Here is a 10,069-nt window from a genome sequence, read left to right on the forward strand (position 1 = left end):
TAATATGATAGACAAGGGGTGTCCGGTACAAGTATCGGGCGCTCGTCGCGGCCCCTAGACGGGTCGTGACAGGTATGTCTATATATGTATATCTGCATGCATACATGATTATGATATGATTTTACTCACCGAGTCCCTCACTAGAGGGCCGGGTACGGTATATATGTACGATGATATGATGATTTTACCTACCGAGTCCCTCATTAGAGGGCCGGGACACGCTATATGTTTATATGATGATTATATGACACTGATTTGCATGACATATGTTTTTCAAAGACAAGTCTTATGATTTTCTGTACTCTTTAATTCAGTATGATCCCGCTTACTACATTTCATGCTTTACATACTCAGTACATATTCAATCCGACCCCCTTTCTTCGGAGGCTGCGTTTCATGCCGCGCGGTACACACACAGGTGAGGGAAGTTATTAGCGAGAAGATGTTCAAGCGGGATTGGCGAGCTCCATTTCCTTCGGAGTCTTTTGCCCAGTCGGACAATACGTTATGATTTCATGTTCCGTGTTAGAGACTTTGCAGACAGTGCCGTGGGTATAAGATGTCGGTTATGTAAGCGGCTATGTAAGCCGATGTATTATTATGCATTGTATTATAAGTTTCATATGTTACAGATTTTTATTTGATTTGAAAAAGATGAAAAACATATTTGACTTTCTGAAATATTTCCGCTAAGTATTTATGTTATGGCTAAGGGCCCAATATAATTATGAATGTCACAAGAGTCAGCGGGTTCGCTCGGCCCTAGGTAAGGGTCGAGTGCCCATCACACCCTATCGGAATAAGGGTGTGACATGTAGACACATATACAGTATAATCAGTCAGTCTGTGGCCCCGTGGCCCACCCTTTGATGCATAGTTACTTATGAGAGCCATTTCGGCTCGTACAGTGGTTTGAGCAGTTTCGTATATATTCCATGAGGCGGCCGGATCGCATACAGTTATGTTTTGTTTCTTGAAGAGGCGGCCATACCGCAGAGAGTAATATGTATATATCTGTGTTGGGATTTTTCTGAGTGCAGGTGGCCACTTTAGGTCTATCCACATTCTTAGCTAAATGTAAGTTTAAATGTTGGTGCCTTGGTCCGGAGTAGGCACACCTTGCCGGTCGCAGCCCTCAGTTTGGGGCACGACAAACTTGGTATCGGAGCAGTTCTGTCCTAGGGTTATCTACAAGCCATGTCTAGTAGAGTCTTGTTTATTGTGTGTTGCGCGCCATATTTATAAACAAGAAGCTATAGGGAAATTAGGATGCTTATTCTTCTTTCTTATCTTAGATCGTGCTGTAGAGCTAAGCCATAGGATATGAAGTCCCTGATTCTAACCCTAAATATTTTGGGTTGTGGACGAGCAGTTGATTATACAGGTTGGAGAAATTGATGAGAATTGAATTTTGTTAACTCGAAAGGTATGTTCCCTACTTTGCTAATATTGATGTATATGGACGACTAGTACGTGAGCGGGATGCCACTTGTATTTGTGATTGCCCTGAGAGACATTGGATGTGTTTTCTGGGCTGAGTGCAGGGTTGAGGTAGTAAGAATTATAGAGGAAACTCTGCCAAAATCTTTACAAATTGAATTGTTTGAATGTTTATGCTATAGAGGAAGAGTAAAGGGGAAATGTCATAGTCAGACGTTTGGTAAGTTATGATTGAATGAAGAATTATGAGATGTTTTCAAAGAGAGGTTTTAGAATGATTCTTATTTGATTTAAGAGGTGAACCACGGAGGGAAAAATGATTAGTAGTTAGAGGAACTGGAATGAGTTACATTCAAGATTTCAGAGGACTGAGGCTCATTGAAGATATAGGGAAAGCCGACCTTAAGAACTCAAGTATAGTATTATGATTTATAGGCTGGTGAGTAATGGAAAAAGGAATTTAAGTAAGGGAAGGTTTTATTCCAGAAGTTTATATATGTAGGGTCAGGACGGGTTGATGATAGACACATCGACTCATTTAATTGAACTTCCCTATATGATGTAAGCTTGCTTTGGGATTCAGAAGTCACCAGTTATTTAACTTCAAGGGGATTCTGAGTATTCGATAGTTGGTACTATTCTGAGAATCATTATGACCAAGTTACTTCTAATATTAACGACGACCTCGGATCCAGGCATGAGAAATGGTTATGTAAGTTAGATTACAATTATGATTGCCTTCTGGGTTGCTCATATAATTCCTAACATGCGATGTTGCTGGCCGATTAAAGAAAGGAAGATCATACCAATTTCAAGCATAAGTCGTGCGTGTATAGTCGATCCTTATAAGAAGGTTTCACCTTGATTTTTTTTCAGACGAATGTTGTGAAGGTCACTTGATGACAGAAAAATAAGAGCGATGTTGGGTTATGAAAAAAAAAAAAGAAAAAAAATAGAGTAGGTGTTCGAGTGGAGATTATTCGTTAAGGCTATATCGCCAGAAACTCATAATCAGGACTTAGAAAAATATGCTAAGAACTCCTACAAATTCAGACATGCGAAAGGTATGAGAAATCAGAATAACTGAGGGAAAATTATGAGCATATGAGCCTTACGATTAGAATTCAAAATGATTGTAAGGTAGGAGTCTAGCTAGCTGGTCAAAAAGAGAGGAGATGTAATAAGTCACAGACTCAGGACAGAGTTAAAAAGCAAAGGGAGTATTTTGTAAGTAAGATATTGAAAAGCGACGCAAATGATAAGTCATGTGTGGCTACGTTAAATATTATGTGTGCCCTTATGATCAATCTTATGATATGCTAAAGGAATTGATTGAGCTGGATATTGAAGCTAAGGTAACAACTGCTACAGGGCAGATCGAGATTGGTTCCCTCTGAATATTAAAAGTTAGATAATCATGATGCAATGACATCAGGGAGAAGATTGTGATGTCAAGATAAGAAAAGAAATGTGAGCAGGAGAAATATGTTCCTAGTAAGGATCGAGCAAAGTATCTGAGGGAAGGGTTAAGGCGGCGGTGGAGATGGAAAACCATTCGGATAAATTTTTAAAGTAAAGGAGCAGGAAGGATAGAATGTGGCAAAAGGTGATAATGGGCGAATGCGAAAATCCCGAAAACAGATTTTGGTAGATAGGATCGAAGTATAATAACGATGGATATAGATGTAACCTGAGGAAGAATAATCAGATTTTATAAAAAGAGTCAAGGGATTTCTGACTCTTAAGGTATACCGGGAGGGGTAAATATGAAGCCATATTGATACGCTCACCTAGAAAATGGAAAAGCGCCCCAAGAAATAATCTTTGCAATAGAACGGATTTGTACTTATAGTGGAATGTTCTACGGACTCCCATGCAATTATTATAGAATGGCAAATGGGAAAAGGGTGTTTATTGAGCAAAGGGAAGTTTAGGGAAACTATAAGGATAAGAGTAAGAGAAGGTGTGTTGATGAATTGGTTAAAGAAGTGACGCGATTAATAAAGTTTGCAGGATTGGCCAGAAGCAAGCATTAATGTCATAAAAACAATGGTCTTGATAAGGAGTGCAGAGATACAATGCTAAAGGAAATAGGATGAATATGCGAGGGATATACATGAATATAAACAAGTTACGTCATCGAAAAGGGAAGTCAAGAAAGGGATGAAAGGAGGAAGAAAAAGATATATTTTATGGGTATTTATGATTAGGACAAGGATCGACAAGATGTTGGAGGAACTATGACACCTGACCATGGTACAAACACTTAGTAAAGAAGAACTACAGAACAGTATGAGCTGGGCAAATGAAAGAGCGGGTCGTGGGAAATAGATGCGATAGTACATTGACTTACGATTGGTATTGAAAGAAGAAACCAGATTTGGTTGGCTAAAGGATAAGGTCAGTTGTAAGAAAGGGAAATAGACAAAAGCCTTAAATCGCAAAGGTAAACAGAGGAAATGAGTATCTAAGAACTTTAGATATCTATGTGACTGATAAACTCAAACAACAAATAGGGTATGCCAGACTATAGGGAAGACTTATCAGGTAAAAAAATTAAGCGAAGGCCAAGAGTCAAAGAAGAATCTCAAAGGAGGTAATAAAGAGATGACGCATCTGATTGGAACAAAGCTAGTGACAATGAACTCTCATGGAACGAGCAAAATAATGGTTCTTCTAGGAAGGAAATGTCTATGATTGAAAATTGCAGACAAAGGAAAGAGTGAAATGATTTAAATTCACTGCGTGATAAGGAGCCTGGTTCCCATTTCAGCAGATTTCGACATTTATCCCTAATTTATCAGCTGGATTAAGGGATTAGCAACCTTAAGAAAAAATTGAAACAAGAGGATCCGTAAAGAATAGATTTGAGATATTCTTGGAATAGGCACAGTAATTACCGATGGCCAGACCCAGCATAAGAGGCCTTATCAAGAACAAGAGAGGATCAAATAAAGTATATGGATGAAAGGAAATTGCGACGTGACATTAGCTGGAAGATAAAATACCGCAAGGATCGATTCAGTTGCTATAGGAAAGCGAGGGATACTACATTACCAGTTTCTGAGGTTACCTTAAGGGGGGAAGAATAAGTTAAATCCCAAGAGAATGAGGGCACAAAACATCTGTGAAGTGTAAGACGGATACATGGAGATCAAAAGAAACAAGAATTTCTGGTATATTGGGATAAAAGGGAAGATAAGACCAAAATTTGATAAAAGTATATGATAAGTAATGGGTAAACGAGTATATGAGGATGTAAATGACAGAAGCCGAAGAGACAACGAGGATGATAAAGTATGAGGAGCTAGTCAGCAGACGAGTGATATGAAAAAGAGATGACCGTGAGTACGAACATAAATTTTATCCAAAAGGAGGAGAATAGTACCCAAGAATTGATTGGGCAAGGAATTCGGTGAACCTGGGAATACACCCATTGATAGCAAACCAACAGTAGTCATGAAACACCAAAGGAATTGTGAAACCATGAATATAGAGTCTATGTACGTGAGGACGATGAGCTAGTAATTGCACAAGGGAGAACTGTATATGTTAAGAAGAAACTATGTTATTTCTCGTACAAAGGAACCAAGGAATCCGAGGAAGATTAATCGTCAGAAATTGAGGCGCTCAGTATAAGGAATTATCGAGTACTATTGCAGTAAGACTGGAAATGCCACAGATTCAGTGTAAGAAAACCCAAAAGGGGTAAGGAATATTAAGTAGTTGAGCAGAATCAATCAGTGCATAGTTGAATGGTATGCAGACAAGAGATAGAGTAACATCGCAGCAAGAGAGGATTGTCGCTCTAACAAATCGATATAGTGTCATAAGTCTACAAATTATGGTTACGGCTTATTAACTTAAGGTGTATAGCCTCCAAGGCACCGCGAAGAGGATCATAAGTTGCGAATAAGTGAATATGACTGCAAGTAAGTAAAGTAAATGCCGGTGAGAATATTGACATCAACGTCAGAATGAGCTCTCCTTCAACATTCGAGGACGAATGTTTCAAAGGGAGGAAGGATGTTACACCCCGTACATGATAAGTAATGGGTAAACGAGTATATGAGGATGTAAATGACAGAAGCCGAAGAGACAACGAGGATGATAAAGTATGAGGAGCTAGTCAGCAGACGAGTGATATGAAAAAGAGATGACCGTGAGTACGAACATAAATTTTATCCAAAAGGAGGAGAATAGTACCCAAGAATTGATTGGGCAAGGAATTCGGTGAACCTGGGAATACACCCATTGATAGCAAACCAACAGTAGTCAAGAAACACCAAAGGAATTGTGAAACCATGAATATAGAGTCTACATGTACGTGAGGACGATGAGCTAGTAATTGCACAAGGGAGAACTGTATATGTTAAGAAGAAACCATGTTATTTCTCGTACAAAGGAACCAAGGAATCCGAGGAAGATTAATCGACAGAAATTGAGGCGCTCAGTATAAGGAATTATCGAGTACTACTGCAGTAAGACTGGAAATGCCACAGATTCAGTGTAAGAAAACCCAAAAGGGGTAAGGAATATTAAGTAGTTGAGCAGAATCAATCAGTGCATAGCTGAATGGTATGCAGACAAGAGATAGAGTAACATCGCAGCAAGAGAGGATTGTCGCTCTAACAAATCGATATAGTGTCATAAGTCTACAAATTATGGTTACGGCTTATTAACTTAAGGTGTATAGCCTCCAAGGCACGCGAAGAGGATCATAAGTTGCGAATAAGTGAATATGACTGCAAGTAAGTAAAGTAAATGCCGGTGAGAATATTGACATCAACGTCAGAATGAGCTCTCCTTCAACATTCGAGGACGAATGTTTCAAAGGGAGGAAGGATGTTACACCCCGTACTTCTGGAGAAACACTTGTCAAATTTAAGCGTAGGTATGTTGAACTATGGTTGAGTAAGACAATTTTGGAATATATGAAGCGAAGCATTATTAAGTATATTTTATGAGTAAAGGACGTATATAAGGAATACCGAAAGTTCCTATAAGGAAATGAGTAGGAGAAGTTGAGTAGTATGACTTTGGAGAAAAGATGGGCAAGGCTTCGTACGATAATTCTTGTCCAACTTGGGGAAGGAACATCTTTTAGAGTATGAGGAGTTTTGAGGTGAAACAAAAGCCTAAAATAAAGTTCGTCAAGTCTAGTTTCTAATGAAACAAACCGCTTATCGATAGGACATCGGAGCAGAGAATTATGAATGTTACAAGTTCATCTGACAGAACAGAAACGCGTGCTACGATCTTTATGTTACGAGCAGAACCTCGCTACAATGCGATACAATGACCCCCCGAATTTGAACAAATATAAAAGAGACTTGCCCCCTCTTTTTTTAGCCAACACCTCTTCCACACTACTCTAAAATCCTCTAGAAAGTTCCCCAACTCCTAAACTCAAATTTCAAGCCTAAATCAACTATAATTCTCGAATTTCGGTCCAGGCAACGTATAGTTACGAGTATAGAATCGTATGGCGATGCGTGTGGTTTGAGTTTAAGGTGAAAAAAGTGAAGATATAGCAATATTATCAGGATTAAGGTATAACTCTCCTATTATTAATGTTAATTTTGGTTTATTTACGGAGATAGAACCGTTAAATAGCTGTATAATAATTCTATTGGTGGAGATGTAGATAAATATTATATGGGAGGTTTTACGGAGTATTTGGCATTGAGAATAACATGGTTGATATTGGTCTTGTTTTTGTTGTTGTTGTTGGTTACTGAATTGTAATTTCGGGCTAGGCATATGAACAGGGGAGATGCTACCCGAATTTCAACAGATTCTAAAGGGATTTCATTAAAAGGCATAAGAAAAGCATATGACGATAAGCCTAACAACATTATGAATGGGTTTATATGTAGATTATGAGACTACGAATGATCTTATTTAGCCTGCAAGACAAGAAGTAAGTTGGAAAGTCAAGAAGCAAGATTCCAGGTATGTTAAGGCTATCCCTTCTTTTCATTTGCATGATTTCTACTATTGAGCCACCTTTGACTATTCACACCAAGATGTGCTATTTATGAAGATTATACTCGGGTTACCATAACCCTATTGCGATAACTCTCTTAAGTTAAGGACGGGTATAAGAATAGTCAAGTTATATAAGATGATAGAATAATAGAAGGTATAACTAGTGTATATGTTGTTTATAGGCTTTTATGTTGCCTTCGAGTTATCATTATATGTATACGCCTGGCCTACGGGTCATGGAGTTGTTGCCTGGCCTACGGGTCATGGAGTTATTGCCTGGCCTATGGGTCATGGAGTTATTGCCTGACCAACGGGTCACGAAGTTGCGCATACCTGACGTACGGGTCATGGAGTTGATTATACCTGACCTACGAGTCATGGAGTTGATTATACCTGGCCTATGAGTCATGGAGTCATCTATACCTGACCTTCGAGTCACGGAGTTATATCTATAGATTATGTTATCTTGCCTCAGATGAGAGGCAACCTAGGTAGAGTACCTCCAGATGCTTTCTTGAGATATTCAAAGCACAACTTGTTATTTCATTTCAGTGGTTATCTTGCCTTACATACTCGGTACATTATTCGTACTGACGTCCTTTTTACTGGGGGGCACTGCATTCATGCCTGCAGGTACAGATTCTTGACAAGCCAACATAACAAAAGCTTCAGCTAGCTCATATACATAAAGAATAATTGAAACCTTACCTTGATTAGAAGTCCTCAATCAACTCACAACAAAAGCAGCTCCTACATATGTTCACTTCCGCACAAAACGATTATCATACTAGTGTTAATCGACCTGAAACGTAACGACGAACTATGAGCCTACTACTCTTCGATTATATGGGTCTCTCCACGCCCTTTTACCTTCCAAAACTTAAAGGAACAGTAGCAAAAGATATAGCTGTTATATCCCGTATTTTGTACATTGGGGTATTCCGAGCTAACCGTGATAAGTTAAGGACAAGACTATTTCGGGATACGAGGTAGAGACTTTTAACTTCCGATTTTATTTTAAGGCACAAGTTGCCTACAATTTTATTGGTACAAAATATTAAGGAAGATTAGGGGTTAAAAGTTAGTTAAGGAAAGTTAATTATTTCATGAAGTGAAAAAAAAAAGAAAAAAAAAAGGCCAAGTGGCCGTGTGGGGTGTAGGGTGTGGGCTCCCACCCATGGTTTGGCCAATTGCCTCAAGCCATGAGTGGGGGAAAGTGTACACCTTGTAGAGGCTATGTATTTATATATATATATAGAGAGAGAGAGAGATGAGTCATGACAAAGCTAGAGAATTATTCATCATTCTTAACTTAGAAACTTGGAGAAGCTTGGAGAAAAAAAAATGGAACCATTCGGCCATGCTAGCCGAAATTAAGGTCCAAAAATCTTGATCAAAAAATATTTTCTTCTAGCATTTCAACCAAATGGAAGGTCCTTATTAACGTGGAGTAGTTGTTGGAGCAATCAAACCATTCGTTGTTGCAATTCACCAACCCTAGCCAAGTTGGAAAGCTAAGAGGTAAAGGTAAGATTTAACCTTCTTTACATGTGTTATGGATGGTTTGTGCAAGGTGTAGTGTGTAGAAATGGATGAAATTTATGGAACCCTATGTGTTGGTGTTGAGCCGTGTGTGTGTTGTGTGGTGTAGGAATGATGAACTAAATTTACTTAATATTTTTAGATTGTTGTTGTTGTGGATTCTATGATGAAAATGAAGATTTGATGGTTCAAGTTGAAGTTGTAATCGTTTGTGGGCTGTTTTGGAAGCTAATGTGATTTTAATATAGTCTCTTGTACTTATGAGAATGAAGTTGTTAACGTGTGGATTGTTGGCATAGTTCATGAATTTGGAAGAGAGGAATGTGTTGTTGTTGTTCGTATTGAGTTTGGAAGATGACGGGTTGTGTTGTATCTGATTGATTTGAATGTAAATGAAATGCCGTCGAATTATATAGAAGGGAGTTGCTAACGCTAGAATACGTTTTGAATTAATTGTTGATATTGTTAGTATGGTTGTTAGTATTGTTGTTGATGATTTGGCCGAGTTGAACTCTCGGGGTTTGTTGAATTTATAAAGGAAATGCTACCCGAATTTCTGTAAATAAAGTGCTAGCTTGGGATTGAATTCCTAAGTACCTATAGCTAATGTTTGGTATCTAATGACATTGTGGTAGATCTTGGGAAGCCCGAGACTTAAGTTCGGATTAGCTTAGGAAGCGGACGAGGTATGTAAAGCTTACCCTTTCTTTCTTTTGGCATGTCGTAGATGTAAGTAAGATATGATACGAGCTTCGGGGTAACTCTATTCCTAAGATCCGAGCATGTCTACGATTCTTATTCACTTCTTGATATTCGCACTCTCAATATAGTAGAGCTATGGTCCTTGTGTCTTTTGTATGATTGGATAGTAAATGTTGCATAAAAAGTTTTTGTTCCTAAAGGATTCTATATCGAATAAGGTCCTTAACTTTCATAGACGGGCTCGGATCGCTTTGATACGTTCGTAAAAGATTCTACATCGACTAATGCTCGTAACTTTCATGGGCGGGCTCAGATTGGTTTGATACATGTTATATCCCGTATTTTATACATTGGGACAATCCGGGTTAACTACGATAAGTTAGGGACAAGACTA

This window comes from Lycium ferocissimum, chromosome 11 (assembly GCF_029784015.1).
Source record: "Lycium ferocissimum isolate CSIRO_LF1 chromosome 11, AGI_CSIRO_Lferr_CH_V1, whole genome shotgun sequence".
Lineage (NCBI taxonomy): Eukaryota > Viridiplantae > Streptophyta > Magnoliopsida > Solanales > Solanaceae > Lycium > Lycium ferocissimum.